The sequence below is a fragment of the Scomber scombrus genome, chromosome 15 (genome assembly GCF_963691925.1).
Source record: "Scomber scombrus chromosome 15, fScoSco1.1, whole genome shotgun sequence".
Lineage (NCBI taxonomy): Eukaryota > Metazoa > Chordata > Actinopteri > Scombriformes > Scombridae > Scomber > Scomber scombrus.
In genome coordinates this window covers 10,886,770-10,905,523 of record NC_084984.1, presented here as the reverse complement: position 1 = coordinate 10,905,523, position 18,754 = coordinate 10,886,770, and the positions used below count along the sequence as shown (strand labels likewise).

Below are 18,754 nucleotides of genomic sequence, written 5' to 3'. Positions count from 1 at the left end.
TCACGATTTTCTGCAGGAATTACTCTTTTGCAAGACATGTGTCATGTGAACTTTTGTTTGCTCACTGATCTTGTATCCTGTAATATTTGGATGAATGTGCAGGAGAGGGGATTTCCAAGACTCCTCAGTAATTAGATTTTAATTTTTCGAGGCTGAAAAGTAAACTCAACACCAGCTTTAAAAGGCAGCAGGGCTCCGTATTAGTAATGGATATGTGTGTTGGTGTTGGGGAGTCCCTCTAGTGATGCTGTGCTCCCAGGTTCAGCCTCAGAGCAGCAGTAGTGAATTAACTTCTAGGTCATGTCCAAGTAGTTCAAATATGAGGGAAAGTACCGGCGAAGTTGTATGAACTCCTCCTCTGAGTTTGGAGGACAAGAAGAAAGACAGCAAAGTAAACAGAGCATGTCTCTCTTTAATTCTCAGATTCCTACGCTTACATGTGATACTGGCTTGTGATGGTCATTAGAGAATTGAGTTAGAGATGGAGCTACAGATAATATGTGTATGTGTGTGTGTGTGTGTGTGTGTGTGTTGTGTGTGTGTGTGTGTGTGTGTGTGTGTGTGTGTGTGTTTATGACTGTCTGTGTGTACAGGGATCACCAGAAGCTCACCTAGCATATCATTACCATCCCATCATCACATCATGAAGTCAGGTTTACTTGCCCTGACCAGTGTGCCCCCTCTGCCCCCTGTTTAACTCCTCCAATCAGAACGCTGCAGGTCAACCCCTGAGTTTTCCACACATATCCGATGCTCTTGTCCAAATGCCACTTGCAGCTCCGCCATGTACACACCCTGTTCCCTCTGGCCATTAAATAATGATCTTGGCTCCGTCTGCGCACCTTCAAGCTGATTGTTTGTGAATGACACTGACTGCAATTACTTTCCTAAACCAGTTAGAGTTCTGTTACTGTCCCATCCTGCTCAGCCCTACTGGTGCAAGTACTAGACTCAGAGCTGTTGGAGTATGACCTCAGTTGGGTTAAACTGGGGTAGAAGCTATCATGGTTTGAGACCATACTGAGAGATCCCATGTTGTGCTATCAGAGCTACCTCGGATGCCTCAGAGGCCCACATGTGGTTATTGTAGTGGCAGCATTTAATCTGTGTAAATTCCTAACGGAGATGGGGCTACAGGTGGTTTGAGTTTGGTAGTGCAAAAAAATAGGGCATCTGGCTTCAATCAGTAGCCTATATGTCACACCGGAGTGACCAGGTTTACTAAGAAGAGCATGAACAACTATACGCAAGACTAAGGCCGCAACTAATGATTATTTCCAATATCTAGTAATCAGTTTATTCTTGTTTTTATTCATAGATTTGTCATTAAATTTATAAAAATAGAGAAAAATGCCCATCATAGCTTCACCAAGCCCAATGGGAGTTCTTCAAATTGCTTATTTATATAAGTTATATCTAACCAGCAAATTATGCTATCTTATTATCTTTTTATTATTATTCTTTTCTTTTTTTTTTTGACTTGATAATTGACTTGAACAATAAATAATAACATTTACTGTTGTTTGGGGCTGCAACTAGCTATTGTTTTCCTTATCTATTAATCTGCAGGATCATTTCTCGTTCTAATTACCTCATCTTTTGGTTTATACATGTCAGAATAGTGTGAATCATCACTGCTTGTTTTGTCCGACCATAAGTCCAGAACTCAAAGATACTCATGATATAAGACAAAAAAGAAGATTTAGAGAATTTATAGGCAGCAACTAGAGAATTTCTGGTATTTCTGCGTGAAAAATGACTTCAAAGATAAATCTGATTATCTGTCTCTCCTCACTCTTTCTTTTTGTTGTCCTTGTGAATGATACAAGCTAAAGCTCTTTTTGTGAGCCTTCCTAAATGCAGCAACTGCAGCGAATCATGCAGATCACACAAGATGAGATGTGAGGGGCAGTCTGGAGTTCATATGGTTCTCTTACACAGTAGAAGTTGCCTTGTTTGGACTGTCAGTTGTTTAGAAAGATGCAAATAAGACCAAAACTCTGATGTTGAATTCTGTTTTTAACTGTAGTGCAGGTATGACAAGGTGTCTCTCAATTAGTTTAGCAGATGTTCAACTGGCTTATCACATGAAATACAGAATATGGGCGACACGTTTCTCATACTAAAGAATGTTTTTAATGTCTTAGTCTTATGGGTGCTACAAATATGGAAAGAAGAGGTGAAGGGTTAGTCAAACACAAACTGATTTAGAATCCTTGGCATTCCTCGGAGGACTGGGACGCTTTTTTTCTTGCAGTCTCTCATATATGGGAATTTGTCTTTCTCTACATTTTTGTGAACACATGGGATGTTGGAGTCGATGACCGGGGTAGACGGTTAATTCATTGAAAGCTGTAAGGTCAGCGGATGTAAGTGTTCAGACATTAAAGTCCTATATTGAATTTATTATCCTGGCGAGACTGAGCAATGAACCCGGCCATCTTCGTCATTAGCAATATGTCTACCCCTCCTCCTCCTCCATCCTCCATCCTTCCTCCTCCACTATCTCATCTATCTTTCATTTCAATCAGCTCACTCCCTGGGTCGCAGCAATCAGCACTAATTTCACATAAACTGTCTGCTGGCAGTGGTAGACAGATCCCCTGGAATGTGAAGTAATTAGCATCTGATTATGTTTGCTTCATTTGTGTCATCCTCAGACTAGATGTTGTGTTCACGTTTGTTTTTCCAATCAGTCAACTTTTTCAGCTATTGTCTCAGACAGATCCGACACTTTTTTAAAGGTGTGAAAAGAAATTAAGTTTATTGTACTGAATCCTGTTGACTGATAATGAATGCACTAAGCCTATTATGGAGAATAGATGTGTGAATAGTGACTGCTTGGCATTGCGGACATTCAACAGAGCAATTGCAAAGGATGAAATATTAAAATCAAGTTATATTTCCTATAAATATTTTCTGTAAGAGGAGGAACATGTGCTTACTTGCATGACAGCTGCAGCATCATGTCCAGTTAAAATAAAGTTGATATTTTTGGAGCTTAATAATACAAATTCTTAATACATAACAGTCTTCCAAGTATAACTTGGATTCTTCACTATAATCTTCTGGCGATGAAGATGACGCAGATAGCATTCTTAAGCATGTTTTCCCTATAAATGTTTGGCCGGACAGTTTATGGTTAGTGTATCTGAAGTGGTAAGGGTGCAAGTTCTCATGCATCTTAAAACAAAGACACGTACACAGAAACTAACACTTACCTCATAGTTTACATTTCCTGACTGACTATGAGACAATCTGTGACTGTGAGATTCTGTTTATCAGCTCTAAGAACTCTGAGATTATTGTGTTTGTGCATCTGACGGATTTATCAGATACAGCATCTTGAAAAATAGCATTACAGTGTCCATCTATAACTATAACTTGCGTCGGTGTCATTACATGACCTAAGTGTGTGAGTTTGGTCATGTGATACCAAAGGACTGTATACAGGGAAAGATTGTAGCCTGTCTTGGTTCAAAGATTAATGTAAATGGCCTCTTTGAACTTTCGCCGACCATCATTGACTCTTGGTCATTTATTTTGACCTTTGACTTGAGACCGTCACGTCATGCTGTTCCTATGGTCAAGAAACTAAGGAACTATACATAAAACTCAGTCTCATTACAGTAAAAAGGAAAAAACAGCTAGTTCAATTGAGAGACTGTTTCTTTTAGTTTTCAGAGGTCAAATGAGGATAACATGAAGAGGATGAATAGGAGGAAACAGCACTTAAATACAGAGACAACAGAGTTCTCTGGCTGTTTAGTGTCAAACAGCAAAGCAGACAGGAAAGAGTTATAACACTTATAACATTTTTTTTTAGCAAACAAGAGATTAACAAACAGGAAAGTAGTTTCTACACTTATCCAGAAATTATGTGTGACTTTCAAACAAAAAGCAGAAACCAAGAAAGCTTGCAGCTAAGGCATGCAATAACAGAAAGACTAATTTCAATAATTGCTTTGTATGAATTTATGGTGTAGATGTATGAATGTATCAGTTATGTGGATCTTAACACTAATATTTATGCTGTGTTTGAGGCAAAAGTTGTGCATCATGACTCTTTGATCTTCACATCGTGCAGAAACTGAAACTGTGTTTGCCAACTGCAAATGTGTGTTGTTCTGTGTCAATGAGTTCATACACTGAGCTCCAGCAACAATTATAAGTCTCTGTGTTCAACATCAACCGGCACTTGCTTGTAGAAACGCAAATGGGAACGATTTAATTAAAGACAAGTATGAAATTGCCTGCAACTATTAAAAAATCGTGGTCAACCACTCTAGAAGTCATGCTGGACACTGTGGCTGTCAAATACAAATGCTATTGTGAGACTTTGACCAAATGTAATCCTCTTAATGCAAACATTTAGTCATTCAAAGAGAAAGAAAGTATCACATCGACCGCTTCTGAAGGCAAAAGTGTTTTTGCATTTCCAGAATGGCCACAATCGAAGTTGAGTGGAAAGCCAGAGGTTATAGCCTCCTCCTGGCTGAATCCTGCTGCCTCCCTAATTTCCTTCCAATAATTTCTTTCACTATCTTTTGCTTGTTTTTGTATTCTCAATGAGGAGACAAATGAGGACAAGATCATACCCTTTTGTACAGTCTTCACTCTGAGGCACTGTTGATGTTGCAGTTGGTTGTACACACTAAAAGTGGCAGAAGTAATTGTGTGAAGAGAGAAATTCAAACTCTACATACTTCCCCGACACTCCCAAACATCTGGCTAATCGCAGCATAAAGTTTTTGTTTGTTTCAGACAGTTGAGTGTCAGACTCAGCCTCTGTGATTCAGACTTCAGAAATGTGTGTTGAGGGTTTTTGTTTTAGACTCTGTCGATGATCTGTGGGTTTCAAACCTGTGTGTTTAGTCTTGTTAAATCTAAGTTTGTTTTTCTTCTTCGTGTGATTCTTTTGGGCAGATCTGAACACAGCTATCGAACTCAAGTGCACTAAGACCAGAACATACAAACTATAGTTTTTTAAAACCAATCAGAAGCACTTTGCTTGAAGCACATTGACCCTTTACAACACACACTCATATCTGTGCTATATTTGATAGGGCTGTTGCAAAAAGCAGAAGCGAATGTGTTAAAAGAAATGTATTTAAGAAAATAACAGAGGACATAAACCCCCCTTTTTGGACATTAACTCCTCATCCAGTGCAAGTTTAAATAGATGTAAAAGATGAGAAGAATCTATCCTGGATAAGATCAATGTCATCTGCATCTGCTTGTAGGGTGTATGAAAATGTTTCCTTTCATATCATGGGCTTGTTGCAGACATCACATAGCTGCAGACTTGAGTTTGAAAGATAAACAAGAAACACGTGGCAAAAAAGAGGCGCTAATTAAGAATTAGCAGTCAATTGTTATATATACGTGTTGAGTGATCTGTCAGCGTCTAAAGATTTGGTCTTCCATTCACAGAAAATGAAGAGTTTCCTAGCCAAGCCCATTGATAATTATATACTATTATGGTTGTTATGGAACATGTTTCAGGAAATGTTTGCCTGGTCAATGTTTAACTTCAAATTCTTGTCTTCACTTGGCATTAAATCTGATTAGCACTGAGCCTGTCACGGTAGTATCATGTGAAGCTCAGCTCATTCAGAGGAAGACACTTTTTTGTACCTTGGGTGCATGTAGAGACCACTAATGTAGAGTCAAGAAGATTGACTCTGTGGAGCATAAGCCACAAGATCATACATTTTCTTGCTTAGGCAGAGTAAAGTTCAAAGCTTCAGCTTCATGCCTGTGAAACCACAAAATGCCACACACAACTAAGTGTCATACTCTGCAGCCTCAACTGACTTCCGATATCCAGTTTTGCAACATCTTTCACTCATTGGATGAGTGAAATAGGTTGAAGATCAGGTAAGGCTGGTGTATTTTATAACATCAGTCCTGGCATTACTGGCACATAAATGTAGTTAGTGGATACAATTTTTGCTATAAATGTTATCAGCAAAAACTAATCTGAGCTGATAACAATTTTGCTTTCTTCTCTTAAGTCTTGTCATTTAACTTTTCATGAGCACCAGTATGAGTTTAAGAGATACATTTTTTCAGACTTACATTACCGATACACTTTACTACTGAACTTTAGTAGAAATGTACAAGGGATCTGTAAAATCTCATTTATGATCTCCTTGCTTGCAAGTCAAGTGTGCTATGAAACACACAAAATAATAGTTTACTGTTGTTAACTTCTGTCACTGTCCTTTCACTCATTGTAGACCAGAAGCATCTCTTCTGTCACAGCATATTATCTCACCGTACAGTTACAAAAAAAGAATATAAGTATTTCCTGAATGAGAAATCAGTCTCATCCCTGCTCTCGCACCTGGTAGAACATCACAGAGCCTCACGATTTGGCGAGATAAAGTTCAGTTGAGCGAAAAGCGAAAGCAGCGAGTCAATTCACAACCGTAAGCAAATACTTCTCATCTGTTCTTTACAAGAAGTGAAATCCAGTCCAATTGCTCTGTAAGTGTCACACAGATAGATGGAATTGATCTTTAAACACAACTTAAAGCTCAAGATAAAGCTGACATTTCTAAAATCCAAATTAACATTTCTGAATGAATTAATGAATAACATAACATATTTGAAGCATATACATAATACAAAATTAATGCAGCTACTCTTTGCGCTTTTAGTGATATATAAAAGTGAATAATGATTATCTTATGAATGATGACTGCCGGTAAAACACTGAGGTTAGGCTCTGCCACAGAACTGAGTCATCCCTGAATCATTATGCTCTCTGTGCCATCGCTGCAGACTGGGAAGTGAGATACAAATAAAAGGGAACTCTGGGTTGCCTCGGTGATGCTTTAGCCAAACTTTGTCTGTTTTATAACTGCAAATATGAAGTCATCTCCAGTGCTCTTATGGTTTTAGCAGTGACATACAGAACTTAACTTTTCCTTTCCTCCATAAATGTAAAGGCTGACAGTTGCTTTGATTGGCTGTGAACAGCAGGGACTATCTCTCCACAAAGTGTTTAAATGTTCAATCATCCTATAAGTAGCCTCTAAGCCCCAAAATATACACAGAGATTCGCATGAAAGTGAGATAAGTGTAGAATAAGCCCCAAATTTCATCCAACAACATACACACACTTAGGAAAAAAAGCTGGTATGTGTCATAAATGGGCCTCAAGTAAACAAGACTCCCGTGAAGGTGTGACATCACATGTCGTTTCAGGTTACCAAGGTCGAAGATCGAGCCACACACAGACACACACATGTTGAACACATAAAAGCATTCGGCGTGTTTTTCACACTTCATCACTTGACATTACTTTTCATTTTGTTCCAATTTTAGTATTTTAGGTACCACCCTCTTAAACTAAGCACTGGTTTAATTGTTGCCATATGGAAAAAATACTAAGAGCTTTGTCTGAAATATTGTTTGCTCGATATCAATCATAGTAAGTAATACTGTATTTAATAGGTCATTTGACAGAAAATTAATCAGCAACTAATTTGATAATCCCATAATAGTTTTAGTGTTGCTTATCTTTACATGATAGTAAACTGAATATCGTTGGGTTTGGGGCTTTTGAATGGACAAAACAAGACATTTGAAGATTTCGTCTCTGTCATCTTTTTTTATCATGTATGTCAGCAGCAGATTTGTTTTTAATGAAGATCCACCTTTCTGCAAAGACAAGCACGGGTTATCAGTTATTCCCAGGGATTTACACCATCTCTCCAGTCAGCCACACTGTGCTATGTCAACAGATAGTTGGTCTGTGCAGATTTATTTTTCAGTCTTCAGCAATGCACAGTTGTTGTGAGTCATCAGGGGCACAGAGGGAGGAGGAGGAGGAAGAGGAGGAGGAGGAGGAGGAGGAGGAGGAGGAGGAGGAGGAGGAGGAGGCAGCAGGGCAGACATTAGGGCAAAAGGGGAAAGTGTAAAGGAGGCTGTCGGGAGAGGGGAAGCTGCAGGCGAGATGATTGGGAGTCAGAGGGGAGGTCCACTGCAGAGGGTATGTGGTGGGAGGAGATTACATTATCTCCAGTTTTAGCAAAAACAAGAATAAGAGTGAAAAGTTGAAGGGTTAAAGAGGGAACAGACAACCACTAGTTCTGTTTTTCAAAGAGAGAACAGGGTTTGTAATCTCCGTACCTTCTTCATATGACAAGTCAGCAAGTTCACATGTATAAATAGTGCTTTTGTCTGTGCCTCCCAGACTGATGATGAATACCGTGTAAACTGTTTCGAGTCATATGAGCTTTTTTTGTTCTGCCACCTCTATGGTTGAGGTCTGGTTAAGCGTAGGCAACTAAAACTACTCGTTTAAAGTGAAGTGAAACAGCGGTTAGAGCATCATTAACCTCTCTAATGTTACATACATTGCTGAAGGGGTATAGGTACGAGAGGGATTTGATCCTTCACATTTGATTGGATCATTCAAAAGTGGGCCTGGTTTAGCAAATACAAAATGATATAAAGCTGTGTAGAGATATGAAGCTGTAGAAGACTGTTGGCATCCATCCACACCTCCCTCACTCGCCTGGTTAGATCAGACGGAGAAAGATGAGATGATAAATGAATAAATTTGACCTCAGCCACATTCTTTGGAAAGTTTTTGCCAACTGAGATCCAAACACTAACCTCCCACTATGATATCGCTCTGCTATGTATTGTGACCTGCTAGATAATGGTCAAGTGAAGTTTTTATGTTGGGTGAGATTTGCTGCCTCAAATAAAATGTCTCCAAGTTTGAAATAAAACGATTTTGACATTTAACAGAAATAGCAGCAGATGAAAAATGTCAGATTGGTGTGGAAAGATGAGCAAACTGTAAAGTTCATCAAAGGAATACATGTAACAAACGTGAATGCCAAATTTCCACCATGTTTTATGTTATTGTTTCACAGTTTAAGGTTTGACAGGCGCTCTTTTAATATACAGTGGGGGAAATAAGTATTACACATAACTTTATTTATGGACTTTAATGTTTTGATTTCTTTATATGTGTGGATTTCTTGAGTTAATACCAAAGTCTGGTGGAAATTTCATGTGAGTAATATATTCACTGAAAAAATGTTGACGCAAAACAATATGTTAAAATATGCTACATTTAGATAGAAATCTAGCTATGGAATGCAATAAGTCAGCTTGATGGAAACGTAAACATGGGTTGTTTTAAATGTGTATCAAACAACCACAGTTGTTTGTCTGGTGAGGGCAGATGCACTGTAGTTATAACACTGTGCTGTATAAAATGACAGTGACTTTTAGCCTGCAGAGTCTGAATGTCTGGATTTGGATTTTAATTGAAGAAAAATGTTTGTTTTAGATGGGTGTAGATTGTGATGAAGTGAAATATTTGTAAAACAGGATTTAGGCCTGCAGAATAATTTCCTTGTTTTGGCTGATGTGTGCCAACTAAGACCCCAGAATGTCTTGCCAGAAAAACACATAACAAATACACAAACACACATACTTGTAGTCCTCCAGGGCTCTCAGTACCTGCAAAGTGCTGATAGCCTCAGATCCTGTGTGTATGAGTGTGTGTGTGTGTGTGTGCGTGTGTGTGTATGTGTGTGTGTGTGTGTTTATGTGTGGGTGTGTGGTTTCATCTGTCTTTGCAGCCAGAGCAATGCTGCATCTGTGCACCAGGCCCGTCCGTCGAGCCTTCCTCCCGCCCCTGTCTCTCTCTCCTCTCTCTCTCAGAGGCCAGAGCCATCCATCAAACTGGCATCATATAGGGAGCAGTGGAGCTGTGGCGTCTGCCTGGGGCAACATGTTCACATTAACCTCTTCAACAGGAGGCCAACACGAACAGCCATGCTCATGATGCTACCAGACAAAAGTTTCAGTAGATTAATTTCTGGGAGCTTGTAATGTTTCATTGTCACAGTGTGTGGTCAGTCAGATGATCTGGTCAGAATGAGAGCACAATATTTTAGTATGTGGTCAACACATGACTACATTATGAGGCCAGATCATATTCTTCTACCACTTCAATACATGTAACCACATAAGCCAGCCATATGTAAGCACAGGATATTAGCTCAATGACAAAACAAGCTGGCAGGAATATACACAGCAGAGCAGAGTTTTCTACAGATGTAAAAAAATATAATATTGAAATTTACTTTATGAATTATTAGCAGATAATCAATATTAAATTACTCATATTGGCAATTGGGAATTCGCTGGTTGTACATTTGTCTACCTACCTCTCTTTTTTCCACCGTTTTTCTTTTGGATGGGACGGACAAAAATGGAAACATTGCATATTCCACAACAGAATTAGAGAGAACAGACATGAAATGCAGATATATATGTGTAGTATGTGTATGTGTATATACAGTTATGTATAAATATACAACCGATATCAAAAATATATAAAGTGCTGTTCCTCTCCTGAACAGGTCCAGCACCATGACAGACAAGATTATATCTAAGCAAAACTTCCTTATTCCATTTCCCCCATCCAAAAATCCATTAACCCTCTAATTCCTCTCTGTCACCTCACATACCGATAACCCACTTCCATCTCCCACAAGGTTAGCCAGCATCTGTAACACAAACAGTCATTTCACAGTAATCATTTCACTTAACATAACTTACATTTTAGTGGATGACCCTTAACAACTTCCAGACACCTCAACAAAGAGTGAGGGCTCTTTGTTTCTGACCCAGTAGACGCTAGAAATGACGTTTACTGTTGATGGTTGAATTTTTTCCCCTTCCCCTTTAGCAGTGAGCTAAAAGTATTCTGATGTTGCATTAAATTGTTTACTTTTGGCCACGTACCTGCAAAAGAGAAATATTTTGTGCATTTCAAAAGTAACAGTATATGAATACAACTCTCTTGCAAAGATGTTTTCTCAGTCAATATCATTTTGGTAGCAAATTGTTATGTGAGTGGTTTTGATTCAGTTTTTGCAGTTTAATTGTGCTACAAGGTCATTTTTGCTTTAAATATAGATTTTTAAATTATGTGAAGCCAAGATTTGGACTATGTCGACCTGTTACTGTTAATCTTCATGTTTAATTAGCAAAAGATAGTTAATACCGTCACAGCTTTTACATCTGGTCTTGAATCTTATCTCTGAGTCGATAAAAAGTCTCTGAGAAAATATACTTTCTCAGTGTCGTGCATGTGAATGGAGCAGCGTAATGTCCGCAGCAGAGAGGAAATATGTTTGATAGTCGGGAGGGAAAAAGTTCATGTGACAAATTCCTAATTGCCTCAGGGGATTTTTGGTGTTTGGATGTGAGAAACATTTCAATGGCTTGAGGAAGAAACTAAAGTGATCTAAAACTCTATTTCTGTCATCACATTATTACAGTCCCACATTATTTCAGTGTCCCTGTTTGAACTAATTTAAGTTTATGTCTGTACATTGCCTTTTTTCCCCATTTTATATTCAGAGTGGGAGTGTTTGTCTTTTGTCAAATTTGTCCTTAACCCTACTGTTCTTGAGTAGCCCTGAAATAACAGTAGGCAAACAAAACATCAAGAAGAGTTGTGACCCTTTGTGAGAACATCTGTGTGTTTGAGGTGGGGGGGGGGGGGGGGCATATGTTGATGGGGATGGGATTCACTCCCGCTGAGGCCATGTCAACACTACAACTGTTTGAAAAATAGTTCCTTTTCTCTCTAAAAGCAATAAGCTGCTCTTAAAAAAGTATATAATGCTAACACTGGTAAATTTATTTTTGTATGTATTTCTTTATTACTCATATACCTATATGCCCATATTAGAATAGGAAAAATTACATTTGAAAGATTTCCAGGTGCTAAAAGATCCACACTAAAGGAAAGTGATGCTTCTGAAAAAGGGATCTAGACATTTTATAGTAACTCCTCAGTAAGTGATTTTCACACGGGACATTGCTGTTAGTTTCCCGTTTCCAACTGCAAGTCCACACTGCTTTAAAAAAAAAAAGAAAAAGCCATAACCACAGTAGGCACCTAACCCTAACCATGTAATTATTATTGTAACCATGACAACGACAGCCTCTAATGCCCTAATCTTAGCAAAGATCTTATTTTAACATTCACCATGATCTAAAATCTGTTTTTTGTGCCCGAACATAACCTCAACCATAACGTTGTCACATCAGGAAATATATTTAGTTTCCAAATTGGAACAATTTTGGCACAGATGAATTATGTTGTCCTGCTGATTACTGCCAATAGGGGCGCCAGATCAAAAAAAAACGCTTCTATGTGTCATTCTGGGCTGCATGCAATGACATTTTGTCATTTGATTGGGAGTATTAGTTGGAAAACAGTCATACATTGTGCACAACATTGTTCAAAGTGTTCAGTGTTCAACGAATCTGTAATATTGGATGACTTGTCAATTATATATCCACGTGTCAGTCAACAGAAAAAAGTCAGTCATATTATATTAGCATGAAATCTTCAAACATATTTATACTGTACTCGTTTTAAGATGTTACATAAGGGTGTAATCTCTGTGCAGTCTGTCTTAAGGGGCACTCCAACAATTTTACACATGAAGTTAAGTTTATAGGCTATGTCACAAGGGATACTACGCAGTAAATGGAAACAGTTGAATGGTGTCTTTTGTTGATCTGAAGAAGCTTTCTAAAGATATGATGTCATCTGGGTTATTTCGACTTGGGTTTGAAAATCGTGCGTTATCGCCTGCATTGTAGGGTTTACATGAAGTGGATATTTATGATGCTAATGAAAGGTATCTCAACCTGTGCTGCATTGATTTGGATCATTGCTGTTTAGTTGCATTATGGGAAGCAGTGTTTTTGGAGCTTGATCCACACTAGACTCTAAAACTCAGGGTATCTGGGTATCCATTCTTTTATTAATCTGTCTCTTGTGAGTCCATCAACTTTATGGAAGACCAGTACTAAAGTGCCCTTAAATGATGGTGTCTGCTAAGATTGTAGGCACATAATTGTTTCTTTTAACTCTGTATTTAGCTTACAGAACATCACATATCTAAGAATTAGAATAATCTATTGCTATATGGAATTTAACTAAGATATGTGTGTGTGCTTTTCTTTCTTAAAGCTTCTTCTGTGGATGACTGAAAATGTCATTCTCTGGAAATGATGCCCATGATAGATAAAGAAACACGCAGTGATCTTGAAACTACCACTAGACTTTCTCACTTGTTGTTCCTGATTGATTGAATGGCATCCACCCACCCAAACAGCAGGCAGTGAGCTAGACGCACTCTGTCCATTTATTCCTCTACAACTAATTAAATTTTTAGCGCTATAAAAGGATAGTGCTGCAGATCAATGTGTTGGTCTGTTAAGTGGGAATCTGGCAAAAAGCCTGATTGTCCCTTGATTATTTAAAGACACGCTAAAGATAGCAATTATTTTGCATTGTAAAACTATAATTACAGTATCACACTGCGCGTTGTTTAGTATATAAAGCGTGTTATTTAACATGAGTCAAACAGTTATTATTATAGGAGATTTGTTGCATACACTGCATATTATAGAGCTTTGAGTGACTTTGTCTTCTGTTTACGCTGGATAAGTGAGGATAGCCTGCACTCCTTTTAACCCTGTTCATTGGATACCTATTTGTATTTTTTCTTCAAAGTTTCTATTTGCTTTCACTGACTTTGCAAAATAAACTTGCGGTGATGTAAGAATGTAGAGTTTACCCACGAGTGCATGATTATAGTATTTTATCTCGCTGTTTCTCTCATAACATGCATGATTCTTGTTTGCGCGCTGCTTATTGATTCTGGAGGAAGGTCATTCTTTGACCCGTGGGTGTGTGTGTATTTTTAGTTCCCCCAGAGGTGTTTGATCTATCCCAGAAGCCCCCTCTCATCCCAGCTGCTCCTTGTATGTTAAAACTGTTGTGGTCAGCATATTTAGCAGCATGTGTGCATGCCTGTATCACTTAGACGGATATGGTTAGAAGAGTGTCAACCACCCCTTTATTGTGGAGGGAGAATTTTGAGGTGGATGAAAGCTTTGACAATCGTCGGGGGGGATGATGTCATGCCTGGGTCTCAGCCTGTAAGCCTGCATGTTTTCTGCACCAGTGAAGGAAGTAGAGCTCCAGAGAATACATCTGGAGTTTCCAGAGAGTGAAATCTGACACTGCAGCGCTGTCGAGCTGACATGTTCAGTCAATGAGTGAGAGGATGCATGAAGGGAGATGCTGGAATGGGCGGTAGAAAGGAAGGTCGGACAAAGATGAATGGAAGGAAGAAATAGTAGGGAGATGGATGATGTTGTTGAGGGACAAAGGGATGGCAAAGTGAATTAATGAATGGTGGAGGAGAGGAAACATTAAATGACGAGCGGGGTTGTTTTTTTTCATATATGACAATCGAATATCTTTCGGTTCACAACAAGCATATTGACAACATCACTGTGGGTTTAGAGAAACACTTTATAGACCAACAAATACTGAAAATAGTCATGGTGAGTGAGGAAGTGTGCAAGTCAAGACACTCACATACCAGTAAAATCAGCTCCTGTATAATTACGTCACTATTTCTGTGAGTGCCATGGTCACAGTGCAAACTGTGACGGTGAGTTGACAAAGTTGAACTATCGTGAGGAAAGGGTGCAACCACTCTTTGTGTGAAAGTATCTAAAAAGTCTGGATTATGCTGTTCTTTTAGCTTGTGAAAGTGTGGATACTGTTGAAGCACAAGACACAAAAAAAAATCAAAGAACAGGCCGAAGAATAGACAGTCAGAGGAGGAATATGGAAAAAGTGAGAAGGAAAAGATGAGAAAGAAGGGCAGTAGAGAAGAAAAACAGATACAGATAAAAGAACAAAGGAAGAAATCTGGAATCATTTCAGCTTCATAACTTCACCATGGCTCTGAGCTGCCCTCGGCCATGCCAGAATATGAAGCTGCTTTTCCTTACCAGTGTGTGTGTTGTTAAACACCAGCACATGGTGAAGAAAGGGTCCAGGTCCCACCCAAAGACCTTCTAGTTTTATTCCTTTGAAGGGTCAAACATCAGTACATCATAAAAAACATTCATTCATTCTGTAACATCAACCAGTTTCTAAGCTACTACAGATGCTTGCTGATGTTGATTGTAGAGGATTTCTTTTAAGTGTCAGTCTTGGTTCAGCTTTACAACTGAAGTGCGTTTCTTACTATGACTGATTAAGGCTTCGATTCAGGGTTGTTTTAATGGCTGTTGCTCACAGGTGCTGATTTTCTTTAAGCTTTAAAGCCTGTTATTGTTGGTTAGATATGCTACAGATGAGCAGGTGCTCATCAGGTGTGTGTGTTTATTGTGGCTGAACGCGACTTTGAAGCCTACACGTGCTGACTTGGGGTAACGTTTTACTGCTGGTTTGATGTCTCACAGACCAACAGGTGCTGATCTCTGCTGCTTTCTGCTTTCTCTGTATCAACCAGATCTGACTTTTGCTACTTGGCTTTAGGTGTTGCACAGTTGTTAAATGCTCAAATGGAGTCGTTTTGGTTTTGATAACTGTGGCTGAGAGGTCAGCAGGGTTTTATTGTGGGTTTGTGTGGCTGACAGATTGCCAGGATCAATCAGGACCATATGGAGCTTGACTGAAAACAGACTCAGTATAGTCTTAAGGCTGTGATATTTGACCCAGTGTAGAGTAGACATTTCTGGTGAAAGATTTTTTTCGTGATAAACAATGACATCGTGTGACATTATCCGGAAATGTGCTGCAGTAAATGGTAAACGGATACATTTATATAGCACTTTTGTCCAAGAAGTTTACAGCATTGTTTTGTTTTTTCCGCCCATACACACACATTCACACTTACACAGCGATGGCAGTAAGTTATCATTCAAGGTGCAGGCCTGACCATCGGAAGCAATTTGGGTTTCAGTGTCTTACTCAAGTGCACTTCAACATGTGGACAGAAGGAGCCGGGGATCAAACCGCAAACCCTGTGATTAGTGGACGACCCGCTCTACCTCCTGAGCCACAGCCGCTGCGAAAATCAAATATTTGCAAGTGCGCATTCCTGGTACATAACAAGAACGTTGTATTTCTACTATTTGACTTTAGATCGTTGCCTGTCAAAATTGTTGAGTTGTAAAATCCTGTGTCAGAGTATTATAAAATTATGCACAGTGTTTTGGTGTCTCATATGCCTTCACACTCATGGAGCTGCGACTCAAACTGGATTTCCTCAACTGTATTTCATGTCCCACTGGTGCCCGAAGCACCACACTACCACTAATGCAGCCCCTTGTATTGTTTTACCTACTAGTTTGAATGCCTGCCAAGAGTCAACAGCCATGCTAGTAGCTCTGTGAGGCTACACAGTGGCACTTTGAGCTTAATAATAACTTCAGACATGCTCACAATAACAATGCTAATATTCTGATGTTAAGCAGGGACACTGTTCACTATGTTTAAATCCTAGTTTAATATGTTAGCATGTAGAGTATTTAGTAATAAACCAAAGCATTAGTCAAGTAAAACAAACTGATGTGATGTTGGTGCTAGATTAAAAGTGAAGGGATCACCAAAGTTATCACAATTCATCCTCTGGGCAAAATAAATAACCAGAAAATTTCATGGCAGTCAGTCCAGTAGATGTTGAGATATTTTAGTCTGGACCGAAGTGGTTGACAGACAGACTGGCATAGCACTGCTCACCATGTGTAACCGATTACAATATGAACCCTCCAGTGATGGACAACTTTATATGCAAATACCTCAGAGGCTCATGAGGCGATTTCCATCCACAAAGGGACAGGCCCACTTATTGGTTTTCCAGGGCAGATGTTAGCTGGCTCACAAAAATAGCCCATTACATAACTCGCTGCTTTTGATTTGAGCAGAGCGGATCCAGGAGACACCAAATACAGAAAAATGAAATACACAAAAAAAACATGACAGAAGACGTTCCTGAATGATTTACAGCTCAGGCCAGCGTGACTGTGAAGTGTACTTGAGCTCAGACTGTGATAAATGATAAAGGCCTCGTTGGCCCGAAGCCATCTTAAATCAGCTAAATTAGCTTTGTGTTTATGTGTGTGTGTGCGTGCACCTGTGGATTTGAGGGGATGTCCACAATCAGGTTAATAGGCACAGGAAATGGAGCTTCTTTGAGAGATGGCGAGGGGGTAACAGAGGAAGTACAGAAAGGAACAAGGGAGAAACAGAAGGGATAATATATCTTAGCTGGGATTCCTGTATATGTGCAGGTCTGGTTCTCTCTCTCTCTCTCTGCTTCTTGGCCTATCTCTCTTTACCAGAGGGGAATGTAAAAAGTGTTATCTGAAATCTATCAATATCTAAACATGACAAGATTATGACTGGCAGCAGTATGTTTATATAACTCCCCTGTTTAAAAGAGGAGAGAGTCAGGGGCCATAAAATACTTAATTATGTAGTTTATGCATTTAAGCCTCCTTGAAATATGGACTACATACATGCACTAACCCTCTTTATAGATACCCGAATACCTGTCTTTTACTCTACCAGGCATCGGCTGTTACTGTAACCTACAAAGAACATAACACATGCAGAAGAGATATTCAATTGTTCATGATTTTAGTAAATAGGAATACAATTAACTTATGTGTCTGCCAATTCACCACAATTCATGTTCCTGCTTTAATATTTCATTGTCAATGAAAACCCATATACCTACATATTTGTTGATTTTTAAAGCTGCATTAATTGATTTTTTTTGGCCACTTGGTGTTAGCAGAACAAGCGATAAACACAATCTTGACACAATATTGCGTAAAGTCGTTGTGGCAAATATATTAGCAGACAGTTTACTGTACACATCCAGCAGTTACAGAGCAACACTGGCATTCATTTAGACTTGTATTTCTGTCCATCTGACATATAAAAGTCCAGTATTCACTCCCTTTTTAGCCCTGTCTTGGTCTCCACTAACTCACGATGGAAATATGTGGCTCACCAGCTGCTAAATGCGCACCAGCCTATTACAAACATTGTCTGTCTGCTGTTTGGAGCTGTGCAGGTAGCGTACAGTTGGTTTATTAAAGATTTTTTTCTCTGAAAACAGCTCCCTAATGTGGTTGGAAACAAGGTCAATGAAAGCATTTAGAGTGGTGTGAGTGAACAAAAACATGAAACTTCCAAACACACACCAGACACTAAAACATTCTGTAGAAATGAGAAGAACTAAAAAGTCCAGGTGATAAAGCTCTGTAGGTTCATCACTAAGAGCAACCCATTTCACATTACGCTTACCCACTGATACATGTATACAGTAATAAGACTGTAGTGCCCCACAAAGTACAGTTGAGGCTAATGGAAATGCTGTTAGTTTTGTTTGGTCATAAATCAAAGTATTGGACAAGTTAATGGTGCCCGACGACGGTGCCCATCTCCAGATTTATAACATCATTCATATCATTCATCCTGCAGGAAACATGAAGGTTACAAAGTTTCATCGATCAATCCAATAGATGCTGATACATTTCAATTCAAATACAAAAAAATTCAACCTGCTGGTAGTGCTAAAGAAGAAGTCAAGTGATCACCCAAATAAATAGGATTCATCCTCTCATTTTAATTGATGTATTTCAGTCTGGACCAAAGTGGTAGAGCAACAATTAGCATCCTCATACCCCAAGTCCTGCTGCTTGTGTGGCTAAAAAGGTCTAAAATTTCACATTCTCGACTCCATTTGATAGTTCTCTATTGGCTCAAACACATTAGCTACAAAACATCATCATAAAAGTACAAATAGCTGCTGGTTATTTGTGTCTCCATGTATGTGGTCTGTGTCTGCACGTTTTTCTTTTAACCCCA

The 18,754-nt window shown here is 39.0% G+C and overlaps 1 protein-coding gene across 1 annotated transcript in view; it reads left to right on the top strand.

Moving 5' to 3' along the window:
* The window catches only part of itga1 (integrin, alpha 1), a 48,943-nt gene that overhangs the window by 770 nt on the left and 29,419 nt on the right, over window positions 1-18,754 (top strand). The gene's annotated exons all lie outside the window — the stretch shown is intronic.